Source organism: Pinus tabuliformis, chromosome 4_2 (genome assembly GCF_031772625.1).
Source record: "Pinus tabuliformis cultivar Carrire ecotype Pingquan chromosome 4_2, CPIR1, whole genome shotgun sequence".
Lineage (NCBI taxonomy): Eukaryota > Viridiplantae > Streptophyta > Pinopsida > Pinales > Pinaceae > Pinus > Pinus tabuliformis.
Genome location: NC_142304.1, coordinates 771,722,799 through 771,742,985, shown reverse-complemented (window position 1 = coordinate 771,742,985; position 20,187 = coordinate 771,722,799). Strand labels below are relative to the sequence as shown.

The 20,187-nt window shown below is 41.9% G+C and overlaps 1 protein-coding gene and 1 pseudogene across 1 annotated transcript in view; both read left to right on the top strand.

Annotated features, from left to right (window-relative positions):
* The window catches only part of LOC149171899 (3-hydroxyisobutyryl-CoA hydrolase-like protein 5), a 186,588-nt gene that overhangs the window by 83,577 nt on the left and 82,824 nt on the right, over window positions 1-20,187 (top strand). The window lies entirely within an intron of this gene.
* LOC149171902 (25S ribosomal RNA) lies at window positions 6,498-9,664 on the top strand (annotated as a pseudogene).

Sequence of the window (20,187 nt, the reverse complement as noted above, 5' to 3'; positions counted from 1 at the left end):
GGTTGGCCTTGGCCAGCAACCTCTCCAAATGAGCATTGACCTGGAGAAGCTCACGGTCATCACTTTGCTCATGGTCGGTTTCAGTTTCTGACATGGTTTCAAGAGCAAAGTGGCTGAAATGTACTGTTGTTTCTGCTTTGAAAACTTCTGATTGAAATGTCGTTTTAAGGGGACAAGAATCACAAGGGAAATGTTAGGGAAGGGATACTTTAAAGGGAAATTGGGAATAATAATGAAACAGGGAGTTTTAGGGGAAAAATCATTGCATATACATCATTATACAATTTTACTTACAAGGATGTTATGGGAGGTAGGGTTAGGATTTTAATTTTTTGATTTCTTGGGGAGAGGGATAGGGTTTTAGGCTCTTAGCAAATTTGGAAGGGAAGTTTAAATAAAATGATAATGAATATGTAATGGGAGGTGGACAATAGGAAAGAAAAGGGATACCTCAAAACAACATAATAAACCCTAGCAATTTTGACAACTTTAAGCCCAAAAGCACAATGGAGACTTTTACTTGCAAATGAAGACCTTTAAAAATACAATCATGATCTTCTTGAACTGTATCAAGCAATGATTTTTCATGATGGAGGGCCTACCTTGCAAAATTTGGCAATTTGTGGTTCCTTGGCAAGTTTGTTGGCGGTTTTGGCAGAGAGAGTGCTGATGGGTCGCGCGCCTTCAACGGGTCGCGCGCGTTATAACTTAACACTGGCAAGGGGCACCTGATGGGTCGCGCGCCTCCAACGGGTCACGCGCCTGGTTCAACGGGTCACGCGCCTTCCCAACTCACACAGTTCGCTCAAACTCTCTTGGAAACAATTGCTCTATCACTTGAATGCACAATGAGGCTTGATGGAGGGAGATTAGGGCTTTTATAGCATTGTTTGAATTAATTTCATGTCATAACCCACTTTATAATGTTTTTCCATGACACTTTATAAACTTGACTTTTTTGGTTTACTTTTGTCCTGAAATTGATTGATTTGATGCTTTTCTTTGATAATTTTTGCAGGGATAGCATCTGAGGGATCTTGACAAGGGAGCCAGGGTTACATGCTATCCTTTGAATCATTTTGAATTTTTACAATTTTTACAAAATTTTGAGAAATGACCTTGGCAAATTTTGAGAAATGACCTTGGCTTTAAAAACAGGGTTTTTAAATCCAAGGTGAAAATTAACTGTACAAGATAGAATCTTTCGAAGAAATACTTTGAAAATCATCCCTCTGGCTTGCTGGGCACTTATTGACCTTCAGAGATGTGACCTTGAAAACAAACTGGACCTACACCCTAGACCTAAGACTTTTAACCTAAAGACAAGGCAAACAACTTTTGAAAAAGTTTAATGACTAAAACAACCTGATCCAGCAGTGCCAAGAGGGGAATAAAATACCAGCTCCTCCATCAGGGTTATGGCATGCCTAATGGAATGCAAGACACTGATGACACACCTATTTATGCAGCCCCATCATTCTCTCTTGAAAGCCTACCCTTAACTCGTCATTCTATCTACCTAAAAGGGAAGCGAGACTCGAAGAGCTCATTGATGGTATGGGTGATCAACCATAATGACATATATAATATCTGCTCTCAATATCTCTCCTTCTCTTCCCTCCCTTCTTTGGAACAATGCATTGAAGAATCACTCCCTTCGACATTGAAACAAGGTCAATTCATCGAACTGCAACATACATGGGTGCAGAAGCAAATATGGATGGCACCTATCCTAATTGTTGGCCCAGCTGGAGCACCCGACTGGCACCTAAATGGGCCGGATCTATTCCACAAGCCCATGCTTCATGGGTGGGAGAGCAAAGACATAGTCCCGCGAATGCGATATGGGTCATCGCATAGACTTTGATGTAGAGTGCATGCAGGAGAAACTGGTTGGGCGGGTTGGACCCTCCTGGTGGGGTGTGGGAACACCCTTCGTCCCCATTATGCAATGAATATACATTAGGGAATTAGGTCCGTATCCCACTCACATCTGCACTCCATTTCAACTACCAGAACTTGGTCAAATCTCAAATCTATGATGAAAGGTTAGCATCATGAACCTCACCTGTCAAGGAGCTCATATCCCATATAATTGAATCATCGAAAACCATCTTCCTATTCAGCCTCCCTCGGGCTCAAACCGGACCCGTTGAAGACCCGCTGCGTATCGCTCGGAAACTCTTCTTTGTCTCACCAATAAGGGGGGAGACCTTAGACCTTAGAACAGGAAAAGAACCTGAGGCACTTGAATATTTGGATGATTCATTAAGTAACAGAATGAAGGTATTGGAAGTGAGGGAACGAGTGGAATTCATGTAACTGGTCTGATTTTATGAATTTTCTCATTAGGATAAGATTCTTGGAATTGAAAGGCACAAAAACGAACCCTGAGGGCCACATATCTGCCCCTTGACGGTACACTTTCGCTCGTTGGATGAGCTCGAGTGCTCTGGGATAGGCTTTCTTGAAAACCCTGACTGACCTAGTTCTACCCTTGATAGTAAGAAAGCCTTGCCCCTCCGTATTCTGACTGCTACAGCTTGGCTAGAGGGTGGCTCCACTCTTTGGCCACTTTCCATCATAGGCGAGCTGATATTGTTGGGTGAGCGAGGGATGGGACTTGACCCAAACCTTGACCGACTTATTGTGATTGAAAAAGAATGATGGTGGGACAGATGGATTCACTGAGGCATAGGCGCCATGGGTAGGTGTGGTTGGCCTCCCATGGCTGGGGTGATAATCATTTAGTCATCAATCACATGAGGTCTTCTCTTACCGCTTGTAAGTTTACCACTCTACCCTTCAAGGATTGAAGGGGTACATTTGATATGAATATGCCCGGCAGTGCTCAACTGCCATATCCTATCTATCTGATGCCGGCCTGGCATAACCTCCCCCTTATTTGTGTTGAATCACATCTTTCCTCTACTTGAAAACCTGACAAAACCAACTAAAAACCTGAAAAACAAGGGATGATATTGGCTTTCTCCTTAGCAATGCTAATGATATCTGGTTCAAACCCAAACGTACCTATGCGCATATATAATGCAAGTCCCCCCATGATGGTATTCACTTTCTCTCATTCACCATTCAAGTCTTCTTGCTTGAGCGTCTCTTTGGTCTTTCATCGCTCCAGTTCTTCCTTCCCTCAAGAACCTGGGCATGGCAGATTCGTACGTATTTTCCCTTGCCCTCGGAAGCGTAAGACCTCCAGAACTTTCATTATTTCCAAAATCAGGGAGTTGTATCAGGAGCACAATGGAAAGGATGTCATCCCGAATCGAGACATTTATGCTCTTGATGAGGCGGAGTATCTCAAGATCCTAGGCTCTCTTCATAATGAATCATTCAGGTTCCTCCCATTGTACCGGGTATTCATCCCCAAACTAGGAAGACCAGGATAGTTTAGGCCTATTACCATTCCTAACCCTAAGGACGTCCTAGTAATGGATGCATTAGGAGCGGTCTTAAGTCAACTTTATGAAGCCATCTTTCTTGACTATTCCCACTGGTTTAGAAAGGCAAGAGGGACCAGGATGTGTTATTGGGCCGTATTGGGTTGGAAAGACGTTCACTATTGCATTAACATGGATGTCGTTAGTTGCTTTGATGTAATTCCTCACACTTGATTGTTAGAATATCTCGGGAATGTTGTTGATGATCCTAAGCTGTTGAATCTCATCTCTTTCTTTCTAACAACTCCCATAATGGACAAGAAAGGGATTCATTATGATGGAGCAGAGAAAGGCCTTCCCCAAGGATGCCCTCTCTCTCCAGTATTGATGAACATCTACATGCATGAACTAGACATGAAGCTGCATACATTTTTAGCCGGCTCCCATTACGTCCGCTACGCAGATAACATCTTTGTGGGCATTTGCGGGGTCAAACTCATCAAGCAGGAGATCATCCTAGAAAAGCTGAATTCATTTGTCGCTGATCTTGAATTGAGCCTTACCATCTCTATTCATGAGAAGGGGGGCCCTTCTTTTCTTTTTTTGGGCATATTGACCAAAATTTATGTGGACGGACATATCAATCTATTTGCTCCATTACCCCAAATAGAAAACAAGATCACTACTATACTTGAGACACACCAAGCATTGATTATGCCAATTACTGACCTGGGCGATCTAGAGAAACATCAAAAGAGCATAATCGAGCTCTATAGTCACAAGTTAGTGAGTTATCTTGCATTTTACTGCGAAATCCATAATTCCCACAAAACCAAGGAGTTACTGAGGCAGAAAATGCTCACTGTGTGTCTACTACATTTGGCCAAAATATCTTCCACCTCCCTAGCCACTATTAAGAAGCAATGAGGTCCAGCATTGGATATATCCCCCGTGCTCTTTATCACTCAGAAACAGACAGATTCAACATTGAAGAACATACTACTTAAATTTCACCGGGAGCAACACAAGTTTCTGAAAGGCCCTAAAAAGCACAAGCAGGAAAGACCATAATATGCCATTAGTGCTTGTTTTCTTTCTCTCTCCGAGAGGCCCCCCTCTGACCTTTGTTTATATTAAATAACCTAACAAACCTATTTCTTAGGCTCCTCACCCGATACCCCAGGGCACCTACCTCTGTTGATGATACTTCTTTGATTGGTCAAGTAGCTCCCCTTTCAATCTCTCTAGGTTGGTCGGCCTGAGCTTGCTCCCCCTTCAAATTAAGGCCACCTTCAAATTAAGGGGGGCATACAAGGCCTGAGATGGATGGTAGAAATCTCTCCAGGTCAGTTGAGATTGAAAGGCTTGACACTGCATTGTATGAATTCTATTTCAGGAATTTCTCTACTGGAATGTGAGACATTTCTTCATGCATAATGACATATATAATATATGCATTGTCTGCTAAACCGTAATGACATATATAATGAATGAATGCATAATGAAATACATAATGAATGCTTGGATTTGATCACATAATGACATATAGAATTCATCACGGAATTACCTATCTAATTCTTTGATCAATTCTTCGAGATAACGTAATGACATATATAATGAGAATCATTCATTCTCTCAAGAATGACTAATGAATCACATTGAATCTGGTATGAAACATATATCGAGTCATGACCAGAAGAAATCAAGTCAATTCGATCGATTCCTTGATTAATTCTTCGATAGCGTAATGACATATATAATGAGCATCATTCAATATCTCAAGAATGACTAACGGATACGGGTAGAGGTGAAAGTGAAAGTTCCTTAGTTAGTGAAACACATTGCCCAAAGGTATTCCTATGGTGAATCAGTCACCAGCGCGTTACTACTTGGCTACTACGCTTGAACCCTCACTATATGAATAGTGAGTGACCCCTATGAAGAAGTAAGGGCCCTCTATTTTCTGAAAATAGAGCGAGAAATCAATGGCAGCCTTATGAGTCGAGCCCCTACCGGTCCTCTCCTTTATGGTCGAGCAACTCAAGTTCCTCTCCCTAACAGTCGAGCCCCTGCCAGTCCTTATGGTCGAGCCTGCTTCCTTGATGCTTATTGGTGGTGGGCTTATGGTCGAGCAACTCAAGTTCCTCTCCCTCTCCTTATATTGAGAGCCCTCTCCTTATTAGTCGAGTGTTTTTTCCTCACCCTGTCGGGGGCATCCTCTCCTTAACAGTCGAGCATGCTTACACATCCTTATGGTCGAGCCCCTGCTGGTCTTGATTGATTGATTCATGGGAATATTGGTAAGTGTGAAAGATGCATCCCTGGCCCCCTACTGGGCATGTTCATTCGGTGACCTACGTGGCCTAGGACATAGTGTCAAAGTAGCACTGATCATCATGGAAATCAATTGACTACCTGGTTTTCTTCAGCAGGATATTGGATTGAGATCGGTTCTATATCCCAAACCAACACGGGTGAACAAGTAGAGTATACTAGGGTGCTCGAGAGAACCATGTTTCAGGGTCAAAATGACCCCATCGCTTCCATAATGACATATGCCCATATATGCATTGATAAGAAAGCGTAATGACATATGCCCGTAGCAGCATTTTCTGGTGTAATGACTGCTATCGAGTCATGATTGGAAGGCCCCAATCGTTTCGCATAGAGGTTCACAAGATTGATCTAATTGCTTGCGAAATGACATATATCGATTCATTCATGCATAATGACATATATAATGAGATTGATTTTGGTCACTAGAGAGAGATGAAATCAAAGCATACTCGACATATATCGAGTCATAACTAGAATCACATACAAGGAAAAGGTCCTCTCCTTGGGGGCTCGAGCCTGCATGCGCATCCTGAGTGATTGATCGATTGATGGGTGTGTTAGAACACTCGAATATATGGAGAGGGAATTTGGTGCACTGTGAAGCAGGTTCAATGCCTGCTGTATCGAAAAGAATGCATGGGATGGATGCCTGGGCATTGAGAGGGAAGCACGCTTCCAAAGGCGAAAGGCCGTGGAGAGATACCATCCATGATCCATGGATCTTCGATCGGGAAACCATATCCAAGCCCAGTGGCTAGTCTGCGCTCCTTGGACTTGAAAGACATAGAGAACTGAAACATCTAAGTAGCTATGGGAATGGGAATCAACTGAGAGTCTGTTAGTAGCGGTGAGCCAAAGTGGATTAGGAAAATAATAAGCAGCGAAGGTTTTCATTTCGATCTTGGTCTCATTTTCCTAGCCTTGCCTTCTCTGCATGATTCATTTCAGTTCATTGGATGATGGAAGAGCTAGGCATGCCGATCTTTGCCCTTTGATTTAGGCTATAATGTGCCGTAAGGAACTTGAGTTGCTCGACCATAAGGGAGAGGTAGGCAGAATTGTGAATGAAAAGGTTGGAAGATCTAGCCAAAGAAGGTGATAGCCCTGTAGAGTGTCCCATGGTTCGATTCTGTAAGTAAAACGCAGTGTGTTTGAATTAGGATTACTTCGTAGCGAGAAAGGGAGACCACCCTCTAAGCCCAAGTATTCCTCAATGACTGATAGCATACATGTACCGTGAGGGAAAGGTGAAAAGAACCCTAGGAAGGGGAGTGCAATAGAAAGGAATCCAATGCGAACAATTAGAGGAAGGAATTTCTTGCTTGACCCTTCGGGGGAAAGGAGCAAAGATGCAGGTAAGATTCTCAGGGTCTAATCTGATCAGAAATACCCTCACCCATCGGAATGAGTGAGTGACCCTTAAGTCATATGGGGCCCTCTATTTGTTTCAAATACCTGAGTAGAGCTCAGGGTTGGGTTGACCTAGATGCGGCTCACCCTAACATTGTACCTTTTGCATAATGGGTCAATGAGTAAATGGTAACATCAGCTTAAGCCATTAGGTGTAGGCACTTTCCAGCCAAGGAATCTCCCAGTTGTGACTATTTGACCCGAAACCGATCGATCTATCCATGAGCAAGTTGAAGAGAGCTCCAATAGGCCTTGGAGGACCGAACCCACGTATGTGGTAAAATACGAGGATGACTTGTGGCTAGGGGTGAAAGGCCAACCGAGATTGGATATAGCTGGATTTCCGCGAAATCTGTTTTAGTAGAGCGTGCATATAATATGGCCTGAGGTAGAGCACTCAATGGGCTAGGGTGGCCCAAAGCTTGACCAACCCCAAGGAAACTCCGAGTACATGCTTAATCAATCGTACAGATAGACTTTGGGTGCTAAGATCTAGAGTCGAGAGGGAAACAACCCAGATCATATGCTAAGGTCCCTAAGCAATCACTTAGTGGAAAAGGAAGTGATCGAGCGATGACAACCAGGAGGTGGGCTTGGAAGCAACCATCCTTCGAAGAAAGCATAATAGCTCACTGGTCTAGCTCCATGGCACCGAAAATGTATCGGGGCTCAAGTGATTCACCGAAGTGACGAGACCTTGGAAGCATTAAGTGGGCTCTCAAGACCCAAGGTTCTTTATTGCTCACCCATAAGGGTGAATTATTTCTTGCTCGACTAACAGGAGAGGTCATTTCTTGCTTGACTAACAGGAGAGGAGGGTTAGAAAGCGAGGCACCAACCAAGTGTCAGTAGTAGGACATTCTGTCAATCAGGGAAGGGCCAACACCTGGAGATATCAAAAGTGAGAATTCTGACATAAGTAACGATGAATCATGTGAAAAACATGATTTCTTTCCAGTTCCATGGTTTCTGCATTCAGTCAATCTACGCAGAGTGAATCGGTCCCTAAGGAACCCCCGAAAGGGCTTTTGTCCAATGGGTAAACGAAAGTGATGAAGTTTCCCAGACTACTGAACCATGCGTGTTTGTTGAAGTGAATTGGACGAGAGTTCTATCTTCCTGCCAACCAAATTGAATGAATGCAAAAGCACACTTCTGTTAGGGTTTCAACTTCCAAGAAAAAACTTCGAATTGGGAGGGTGATCATCCCGGTGAACTAACCGTACCCCAAACCGACACGGGTGAACAAGTAGAGTATAGTAGGGTGCTTGAGAGAACCATGTTGAAGGAACTTGGCAAAATGACCTCATAACTTCGAGAGAAGGGGTGCTCTCCCTCCTATCTTTGGGTTGGGAAAGCAGCACATACCAGGGGGTAGCGATTTTTTATTAAAAACACAGGACTCTGCCAAGTGGTAACATGATGTATAGAGTATGACACCTGCCCGGTGCTCGAAGGTTGGTAGGAGAAGTGTGATAAGCTTCGAATGGAAGCCCCGATAAACGTGGCAGTAACTCTAACTGTCCTAAGGTAGCGAAATTCCTTGTCACATAAGTAGCGACCTGCACGAATGGTGTAATGACTGCCCTGCTGTCTCCGACATGGACCCAGTGAAATTGAATTCTTCGTGAGGATGTGGAGTGCCAACAACTAGACGGTAAGACCCCGTGCACCTTGACTATAGCTTCACAGTGACAACCTCTTACGAATGTGTGGGATAGGTGGGAGGTGGGGACCTATCAATCCTGGAATACCACTCTTTCGTCTAAGGATGCCTAACCGCTTCTTTCCCTAGATTGATTCTCAGGGCGTAACACTGCAAGGTGGGTAGTTTATTTGGGACGGATGCCTCCTAAAGAGTAACTAAGGTGTGCGAAGGTAGGCGCTTTCAATAAGCAAGCATAATGGTCTAAGCTTGCCTGACTGTGAGACTCACTGGTCGAACAGAGATGAAAGTCCGCCATAGTGATCCGGGAGTCCCGCGTGTAAGGGCTCTTACTCAATGGATCAAAGGTACGTCAGGGATAACAGGCTAATGACTCCCAAGAGCGCTTATCGATGGAGTCGTTTGGCACCTTGATGTCAACTCATCACATCCTGGGGTTGAAGAAGGTCCCAAGGGTTCGGTTGTTCGCGGATGAAAATGGTACGTGAGTTGGGTTTAGAACATCGTGAGACAGTTTGTTTCCTATCTACCACTGGTGTTGAAGGGAGAATTTTGAGGAGCCAACCCTAGTACGAGAGGACTGGGTTGGGCCAACCTATGGTGTACCGGTTGTCACACTTAGTAGCGCCGGGTAGCCAAGTTGGTATGGAAGAAATGCTGAAAGCATCTAAGCGGGAAATCTTTCTCTAGAACGAGCTGAAAGAACATCACTTCAATAGGTGATAGGTGTAAGCACCGCGAGGTGTTCAGTGATATTGTACTCAACTGAAAAGAACTTGCTCTTTATTTTGGGAAAAACCACAACTATTTCAAGCAAGCAGAGCGGGCCTAATACTATAGATAGAGAGTTCAAAAAGGCCTTTTAGTCTTGCCTTGGAAATGGTGGGGGAGGGGAGAGGGTTCATTCCTCTAGTATAATGAATTGATCCACACTGGGCTATGATAAGAATCACTCTCCACTCCTCTCTATATAAAGAAGAAGGGGATAAACTGAGGCAATATTGTCAAGTTGCGGCTATCCCTCCAGGTCGAAAAGGATACCCCTTCCCCTTACTCCTTTAGTTCAACTCTCTGGGCTCTCTGGGAAACCGTTATAATGGAGAGCTCATTTAGAAAATTTTTGGCAGGGCGATTTCAGTTCGCTTAATAAGGTCTTGAAGCCTTAAGATTGGGTTGGATTCGGTTTCCCAAGGAGCTGGAAGGCTACTCAACCATAAGGATGCATAAGTAGCCTCGACCATAAGGACCGACAGGGGCTCGAATGTTAGGGAGAGGAACTTGAGTTGCTTGACCATAAGGGCTGCTATCGAGAGGGAGAGGATGTGCAAGCAGGCTCGAACATAAGGACTAGCAGGGGCTCAACTGTTAGGGAGAGGAACTTGAGTTGCTCGAATGTGAAGGGAGAGGAACTTGAGTTGCTCGACCATGAGGACCGACAAGGGCTCAACTGATAAGGCCGCCATCGATTTATTGCTTGACCATTAAGGGGCAGAGTCACTCACTATTCATATGGTGAGGGATTTATCGCTCGACCATTAAGGGCCACCATCGCCACCATCGAGAGGCAGAGGAGTCTTTTGAATTGAAAGCTCTCCATTTTCAAAAGGATAGAAAGTTTTCCCATCTGTTTTCAAAAGGCCCGCCCCAAAACCAAACACTTTGATTTGGAGGGCCTGTAGGCCCTTTGAAAATAGAGAGAGGGCATGACTCTTTCCCCTTATTAAGATGACAGATTCCAAGGTCCAGAGGTTGTGCACTTCCAAGGGCAAGGAAGTGTCACACTTTTAGTTCAGTTTGGTAGAACATAGGTCTCCAAAACCTGATGTCATGGGTTCAAATCCTACAAAGCGCGAGTAGTTCATCTATCTATACTAAGACAATCTAAAAGTATCTGCTGGGCCTTTTTCCCTTTCAATCATACCTGTCCTGGCATTTCTATTTGATCATCTAGTTCTTTAGCCTTAACTGAGTCTAACACTTTAGAAACATCTAAGGGGAGATGGGCTACAACATATTCTATCTAAATGACCTCTTAAATAGCTATTCAATCCAATGGCTTTTCGAAGAGGGAATTATTGAATGGTGGCTGCTGCTATTCAATGAAATGAAATGAAATTCCATGGTCATCCTCCTGCTCATAGGCTATCTCCCTTTCCTTATCGGTCTGCTCCTCATCCTGAGTATCACCTTGCTTGAAACTATCACCTGTTTGGGCTATCGGCCAATGCATCTTCTTCATCATCAGATAGATTCTAGGCCACCTCTCGATGGTCAAGCGATGGTAGCCTTTTAGTTCTTCAAGTTCCTTTCCCAGTGGTCAAGTGATAGTGGCCTCTTAGTCGAGCGTTCGTTACCTCTCCCATAGGTCAGGAGTTTGACAAGCTCACCATCACCCTGCTGGCGGCATCGTCTCTTTTGGGGCCCCTCCCCCCCAAGAGAGTTTCTCGTCTCCTCCCACGTTACCTCACCCTCACCCTCACCCTCCTATTCTTGCATCTTAAGGAGGCAGAGGTTTTGAAAGGATGAGGTCCCTAGCTATGATAAAGCTAGGAGTAGGGATGAGATCAACATGGTTAACTAGTACCATTGTTGAGGATACTTATTATAAGGGTTGTTACCATGGCTATAGCTGAACACCATGGAGTTGTGTATTTTTATATAGTAAGCAATATACATAGAGTAGAGAGTGTAGTATTATTATGCTATGAGAGTTTCTATCTAGCTTAGACATATCCTTACTTAGACAAGATTCTTAAGGGAGGGAGTACATTAGTAGCTACTGCTATATTTTTCTCACAATGGCTATGGGAGCATATTAGGCCATGGAGACCAAAGATAGATTCTTATTAAGCCTAGCTAACCTATTATTAAGGTACACTAGAGTGAGGGCTTTAGAGGGATGGCCCAAAGTTGATACATTGGGAGTAGGAGGACACATAATTGAGAGAGAGATGTCTCTTTTATAAAGATTATAAACTAAGGTGCGAAGCTGCTTGTCCCTCCGGGGGCAAGGAGAGTATGAAAAATGATATATATAGTATGATACAAAATTATATGAGGATGTATTACCGAACACATAGGGTTCCATTGTCATAAGGATACATTCCTAGTATGGTAAGACTATAACCTATCAAACTTTATACTCCTAGGTAGAAGATTAGGGGAGATTGAACTATAGATATGCAGGAAAGATTGAAGTGGTTGAGGGACTATGTAGATAGTAGATGGCCTAACATAGTGGCTAAACATGGTGGTTTAAGGGTAGAGAGGCCTTTTATAGCTATAGTAGAGGTGTTAGAGGGTGGTATAGTAGTAGGTATAGGTATAAGTGTAGCTGTCAATGCCACTATATAGGTGGAGATTTAGCAAGTTAGATAGCTTAGATTTAGGTGTTTGATTTAGCAAATTGACTATGAGGGTTTATAAGGGAGAAGCAATACCAGCCATGTGAGAAAATCTCATTATGATAGATCCAGGGATGTTTATGACCGTTTAGAAACACCAGGTAAGAGTTTATACGTTATTTCTATTTCTTAAGCATCTATCTGTCCATATCTGCGGCTTGAGCCACTAGCTAAGTGAGTTGCAGGGAGCTAGGTATTTGTTCCTTAGGCACCAGTAGCTATAACCTATTTAGAACATGTAGGTTAAAGGGAATTGGATCCTACGAAAGTAACAAAGGTAGTGGTTGGAGGTCCCAAGTGCAAGTTTTCGGCCATCCATTCAATAGTAGTGAAAGCGGTAGCTTACCAAATGGACAAATATAGATATAGTTAAGGTGGAGTAGGTTAAGGTAGGGTAGTCAAAAACCACCAGCTCACGCAATCTTACTCAATAGGTCCTGGCGTATTAATCCTAAACTAGGGTTTTAGCTGCAACCAATCACTCGAGCGAGCATAAAAACCCATTGTAGTTCACCCCACACCAGTAAGGTAGGCAAAGGAACAAGCACTAGAAGCATAGGTGGGAACACAGGAAGACCCCCAGGCACTAGAAACAGAGATAGAGATGGAAGAAAAGGTAGCATTTCAAGCATCCGAGTAAGCATGCATATCCAAGTCCAAGGCTAGAAGCATATCCACCAGTTGACTAAGTAGATTGAATAGACCAAGTAAAAGAAGCTAAGATGGGCGGAATAAAAAGGGATTACATAATAAGAACCACACCCGTATCGCCCATACCCACTCTAGTAGAATAAGTGAACAATGGAAAGGATAGACTGATAGGCAGATACAGTTGCCCGAATGGTATAGCTAATGGAGATCAGGAAAAACAAGTGCTTACTCTAGGCATCAGCAAGCATATTACCCAATAGCTTAGTCCGCCAGGGGGAAATTGTGTAGCCAATTCCATGTCTAGTAGGTAGGGACAAATCACAGCCACCTATGCTTTCACCTATGCTATGGAAAGTAGAGGCAAAGGCTTTGTTGATTAGCAAAATAGAAGCCATAATCAAAGGCAGGGGAAAGGGTTCGGGTTACAGAACCAATTGAAGCCCAAAAGCGAGATCGATAGCCCATTTCAGATCATCTAGTTGCGGTAGAAACAAAGGAATTATAGCAAAAAGCACATCGCTTAGCGTACCTTCTAGATATTTTAGTGCAATATCCTGTTCCAATTGAAGTTAGCCATCAACTTTGAGTTTGTGGGTGGAATCCTCCGATAAGAGTATTGAAAAGCGGATTTCCTATTTGCTTGGGAATCAAATAGTATCCTATCTATGCTGGTGGGTGAATTGAGGGAATCATATGGTATCACCCTTCTAGCTCTACTTGCCTATTTGGTAAGACCTTGATTTATTCCCCTCACTCCCTTGTGTAGCCTAGGTTTGAATAAGAAAAAGAATAGATAGATACGTTTCTCTATGGTGATTTAGAATCATTTATATGACAACCTATACAATCAATAAGGAAGGAGAGCGCTTATTAATTGAGACGCTTTGAACACTTACTGGGAGAGCACCAGTGGCTTACCCTTATGTGCTACTTCCTCCAACGTGACCTCCATCACTCACTGCTTATTTTCATTATCCTTATTTATTGCCTATTGCCTTATGTATTTTTATGACTTCATCTACCTACAAGCACTCTTACTGAGGAAAATAAGCCTACCTACAAGCAAGCGTACCTTACCTACCTCTTGACTGATTCTACTAAACCCCTAGCAATATTGTCCAAATAAGATGGGGGGAAGTCGCAGTATCACAATCAATATCTTGAAAACTATACAGTGTAGGTAGTACTAGTCCCTAAGACTGTTGGTTACCCATTCTCTTTGGGGGTCAAGCCACCATTGTACCTCCTCACCATTGGGAGTAGAAGTTGTTCCAACCAAAACCAACCTAGACTCCTCCCACCGAAGGGTTCAATGGTTATAGATAGCAGATTCACTTGGGACTAGACACTCACTAAGGAATGAGAGCCACCACCTGTCATGAAAGTGTTTCCATCTTTTCTGACATTCGGATTCTACCACCATCGAGCCCTTATCCTTGGGCGGGGGCACCTCGGGGAGGAGCCTAGATCGGACAAAAACCCAGCCTAGACAAATCCCCCCTCTTTATATTATGTAATAAGGGCTTATTATTATTCTTATTTAGGTTGACCCTTACCCGATATCGAGGAGTTATCTTAACCAGAAACAAGAGGTGGTTGGATGGTAATGTCTCCTACTGACACTCGATCCACATTGATGTCTCGAATATCAATGGGGAAGCGAAAGCTGGGACAGGTATGATCTATACCTTTCTCAACACAATATTTTACGCTTCGATCGAATAGGATATAACTGGGGGTCATACCAAATAAATCAAAACCATTTCACTATTTATCCACAAAATTCACCTTATCAAATAATATAAAGCAAGCACCTTTTCAGTCACTTTTCGGTACTGTGATCTCATCCTGCTACCCCATTGATTATAGGTAACCCCCCATTCTAACCTCCTTCCGGGACAGTGTCAACATAGGGATATCAACCAACTATCAACTATCACCAACTAAAGAGAAACTAGAAACCTTTTACCCTCGCCCTAGAGGTCTACTTATATGAACAAAATGGTTATGTTTGACTATGTCAAATGGCTTGACTACCCTAGTCGGCTCATTAATGCACACCACTGCATTGCCAAAAACCCTTGTTGATGAGGCCACAAAAGCATGTTCATCTACCTTGTCTTGCACAACTATCCCCAGGCTACAACAAAAGCCTTGACCTTGCCATACATGCTACACAATAGCATGGAAGAACAGATCACTTCGCTCCCCTTTCAATCTCTCCAGGCAGGTGGAAAAATGGAAGTGCTACTTTGACGCTATGTCCTGGGTCCCTACAGCTGACCTACTAACATGCTATGCGCCAAGGAGGCTTCTTTCACACTTACAAAATTCCCATGCCATGAATTGATCAATCCTTTTTGTCCCTAAAGGGTGTCACTCATTATATATGTCATTTCATACCTCAAATGACCATAGTGAAATGATGGAAATATCTTATCGAAGTTGCTCATTTTCCAGGAGTGAAAGTCATTCTTTTATTAGCGGAATGACTACGACATATTATTTATGCAACAGTGGTGTTCCAGATGCATGAAAATTGGCATGAAAAGTGATCAAATTCTAGTGGTAAAATGCCTTATTTTAGTAGTGGAATTTCAATGACATATTATTTATGCAACAGTGGTGTTCCAGATGCATGAAAATTGTCTAGATTTTCTAGTAGGGAAATGCCTTCTTTTAGTAGTGGAATTTCAACAAGATATTATCTACATTGCGGTGGTTGAAAATTGGCATGAAAAGTGATCATTTTCCAGTAGGGAAAGTCCTGAGTTTAGTAGTGGAATTTAATCACTATATTATATATGTTGCGGTGGTTGAGAAAATGCATGAAGAAATGGCTCACATTCTATTCGTGAAATTCTTGAGTTTAGTAGTGGAATGACTGATATCTATTATATATGTTGTGGTACCCTGACTCAATCAGGGAAGCGTAATCAGAGAAGGCGGTCTCAGGCCTTGAAATCTTGACCAACCTGGAGAGATTGAAAGGGGAGCAAGAGATGCCAGGCCAACCAGGAGATGTTTGTACCATCCATCTTAGGCCTTGTATGCCCCCCATCATTTGAAGGGGGAGCAAGCTCAGGCCTTGTATGCCCCCATTCATTTGAAAGGGGGGCAAGCTCAGGCCTTGAAATATTGACCAGCCAGGATAGATTGAAAGGGGAGAAAGAGATGCCAGGCCTGAGATCCCGATCGACCTGGTATGATCAATTGTTCCATTGGCTCTTGCTCGAAACACCTACTATTATATATGTCATTTCGACCAGTGATTCCAGTCATTCATGAGAGATTTCATTATGGTTTTTCCAACCTGATATTTCCCTCCTTAGAGGTGGCTTTGAGACCTGAGATAGTGACATTCATTATATATGTCATTTCAATCAAGTTTCGGCCAAGCACTTGAACTCTAGGAACATTGAGAAAAGCATGACCTCGACGAGGCAACACTCCCTTAGAGCTAATTCACTCCTAATTGAGAGGGAGGGTGTCAACCCTATCTCAAATAGATATAGAGACAGAGATGTGCTTTGGCTACGCTACGAAGCTTTCTCTTTCCTTTCATTGTCAGAAATGATGTATATAATTATTGTCAGAAATTACGTATATAATTATTGTCAGAAATAACATATATAATTATGCTTGGAATCTCATTCATCAGAGTGGGATGGATTCCCGACAATGACTATCATCTATCAACGCGTTATTACATATATATATATATATATATATATATATATATATATATATATATATATATATATATATATATATATATAATTAGCGGTAGTCACTTACTCATTGTCTTGGTCGACATTCATATCATTAGGAACAAAGCATCTACGAAAGAAAAGCTCAGCAGGACCAAGCCTGTGGTGAGTGAGACAAATTCCCCATTGTTCTAGGTGTTGCCATGAATTCAGTGGATCATCTCCTCTCAATATGTAAATCTAAGATATTGAAAAAGTAAGCATCAAAACCCCCACCCTCCCGATGGTGATATGAGCGGCTTCGCCCCTCTATTTTGAAGTTCCTACACTCTTCACCCTCGCTCCTCAAATGGTTGGTCAAGCATATTCGATGACATAGAACAGAGACGCCCAGGGTCAAATCGAGACACATAAAGCAAAGCAATCTGACTTTCGTCTCTCCGACAAGCAACACCATTGTAAATGAAATCGAATCTCAATGGTTGGCTTAACTATCTACACGTGTATCTCTCAAACTACTCCATCTCTTATCATTGCTAAGCTTATTGGATGCGTAGATTCCTCAGTTGATATGTTTCAAAGATCACGAACAATAATACATGCAGCATGCTCCCAAACGAACCCTTTCTTTATGGTGGACTCCACAGTTATGTGGAACTAAGATACAGAAAGCAATCCATCAAGGTGCTAACGAAGAAAAGACGCTCGAACTCGAACCGAGATCTAACGCCCTAGTGTCGGGGGTTCTTTACCCTTAAAATATGTATTTGTCCCAAATGTGGATTGGGTAGTCTTTTTACAATAGTAAACTGACTAAATATAACCTTATTACATCCAAGGGCTTAGATTAAACAGTTGAGCTCCTTTTATTTACTCTACCTATCTAATTATCTGCCAAGATTAAACAGTTTGGCCAAATTTTTATTCTCTATCTATAGACATGAAATTGAAAGCATGAAATAGCCATGTTTGAACATATTGACTATCATGGATTGTGGCAAAGATCACAAACTGCACACAATCATTTATTATGCACAAACGGTAAATAGCAGTGGCATTTTGGTTTTCTCACTTTCATGGTCTTTTTTCTTTTCTTGGGGTTCATATTTTTATCTTTTTTGAAATTTTTGTTCTTTTGTCCTTTGATTATTCTTTTAAGACATACCGGCTTTACATTTTTTAATTTTTTGAATATGGAAAGCATTTGCAGAAAGCAAAGGTATGTACATATTACAGGTTTAATCTTAGCCATTCAAAATTATGACTCTTATTGGTATAGGAACCTAACATGTGCTTTCCTTAAAAGAAACCTGCATGAATATGTGCTTTTTAGGAAACGAACCTGCATATTGATTACAAATTTATACACGACTTACCGGTATCAAACCTGTGTGTATACACGCCCTTCAGGCTATAAACGCCACGTACAGATTTGCATTTACTAGCACAAAACTCTGCCACATCACAAAACTTCAGACATACCCAGATCTCGACATACATAGAAAAATCATGTGTCAAGACACTATCAACATATATCAAATCACCTCATAATCAAGATTGTCATCTGAGATGTATTGCATCTTAACCATCATCAAATTCCTCGATGCATACTTAGTTTTAGATCAAGAAAAACATCAACATCCTATTACATGCATGTTTTCTTCAGATCTAACTAATCATAAAATATTCATCACTTGCACACTTCTACTAGTTTGATCTTCATCTCTTTATATAGCTTAGCCCTGATCCAATACCACAGGTCAAAACCATACTCTAGCTGATGGTTTTCTTAGAAGGGATCAAAACATTCGTTATTGGGCTCATTACTACAGGAAAATACCATGGTAAGAACCCTTGGTATTTAGAATACCATGGTGCAGAAATTGTACGTGCCTTTTCTTCTTCAAACTCGCATGTGTACGCGAATTTTCTTCACAGAATCCACGTATATTCTACTTTTATTCACCAAACCTAACTGTGTACACTACTTTGCTTCACAGAACCTGTGTCTACTCAGCTTTACTTCATAAAACTTCTGTATACTCGACTTTGATTCACCAAACCTGTGCATAATTCTTCAAACTTCATTTTTAGCATTTCTCTAACTTTGAATTGCTATGCCTTTGACCAAACTCTTTATCACATCTGTAGACACATCCTGTTGACATCTTCATCAAGTAGGTTTCCATCAAAGGAAAACCCATCATTCATAATGCCAACAACCTCCCCCTTTGGACATGATGGAAACCACTTTGGTGTTTGGTCACTACCACCTATAGATACATGTAAAATACATCAAGTTAACCACCAATCCTTTTAAACACCAAGCTACACTCCCCCTCTGACATGAAGGAAAAAGGGCTGACCAATGCTGAATGAAGGATTATGTAGATCTAAACTATTGAGTATGAACACTGAAGACCGGCCATGCCCCCCCTGAGCACGTGTTGAAATTTCTGAAGTACGTACAATGAATTACATGAATCTATGACTCATATGACTTGTCTTATCACCAATTACTCGAACTTACATCAATCACTCAATCATAGTGGGTTTACACATTTTACATCATTATTACATCAACCTCCCAGTCAAAGTGGGGTTATAAATTACATCACATGCCCACAAAGGCTTGACCACAATAGTCCATAAATTAATGAATTTTACAATGATTACATCATAGGTCTTTACATGACCTTTACATCAAATGAGAAATATGACGTGTATAACCGAGACCAAATACCTCTATAGTGAGGTAACAAGATCAATAGTCTTCAACAACCATCATATACTATGTAGGATTTGTTGGAAATAATACTGGGGGGTGTGTGAATCAGTATTACTCAAGTCAATAATCTTTTTACAATTTCTTACTCAATTTCATATACGCTACTTGAATGAAGGCAACCTGCATGTGTACGCAACTGTGGTTAAGGAAACAAGTGTATATCTAGCAAACTAATGATTCTGTTAATTCATCAAATGTTGATCTTTAATCTGAGTATCAGTACTTTATTAAACATTCAATAGTAACCATGTGTAGTTAATAATAGAAAGAACCATCACACATAAGCATCACACATGAACACCAAGATGTAAGGTGGAAACCCAATGTGGGTAAAAACCACCTACTGCTATCATCTCTATCTTCTTTTAATAATAAGAAAATCTATTTACAACAATGTACTGGTGCAGACTCATACCAGTATGCAGGCTTCTACCTGTAGAAGGCTACAACCTTCTTTCGTTCTCCAACTTCTACTGGAAGGGAGCTACAACCCCCTAGCTCTTGTACGAGCTGCTATATTTACTAGTACATAGGTGCCAACCTATAGAAGGCTATGACCTTCTTTCTTCCTTCAGGTACCACGTTTCATAAATTTCAGACTGGATACTCTTGGAACACAACACCATAATTTGAAGGTCACATTTCATACAATTTTCATACTGGACCCATCAACAACATTGAAGCTCAAAATCGATCACCACCATAATACAACTATTGCATTACCCATTCATTGAATACTCAATCATTACTCTCTGAATCACCCAACAAATTAGTCACTGAAACCCTGTCATCAAAACACAGTCACCAGAACACAGAGCAGAAC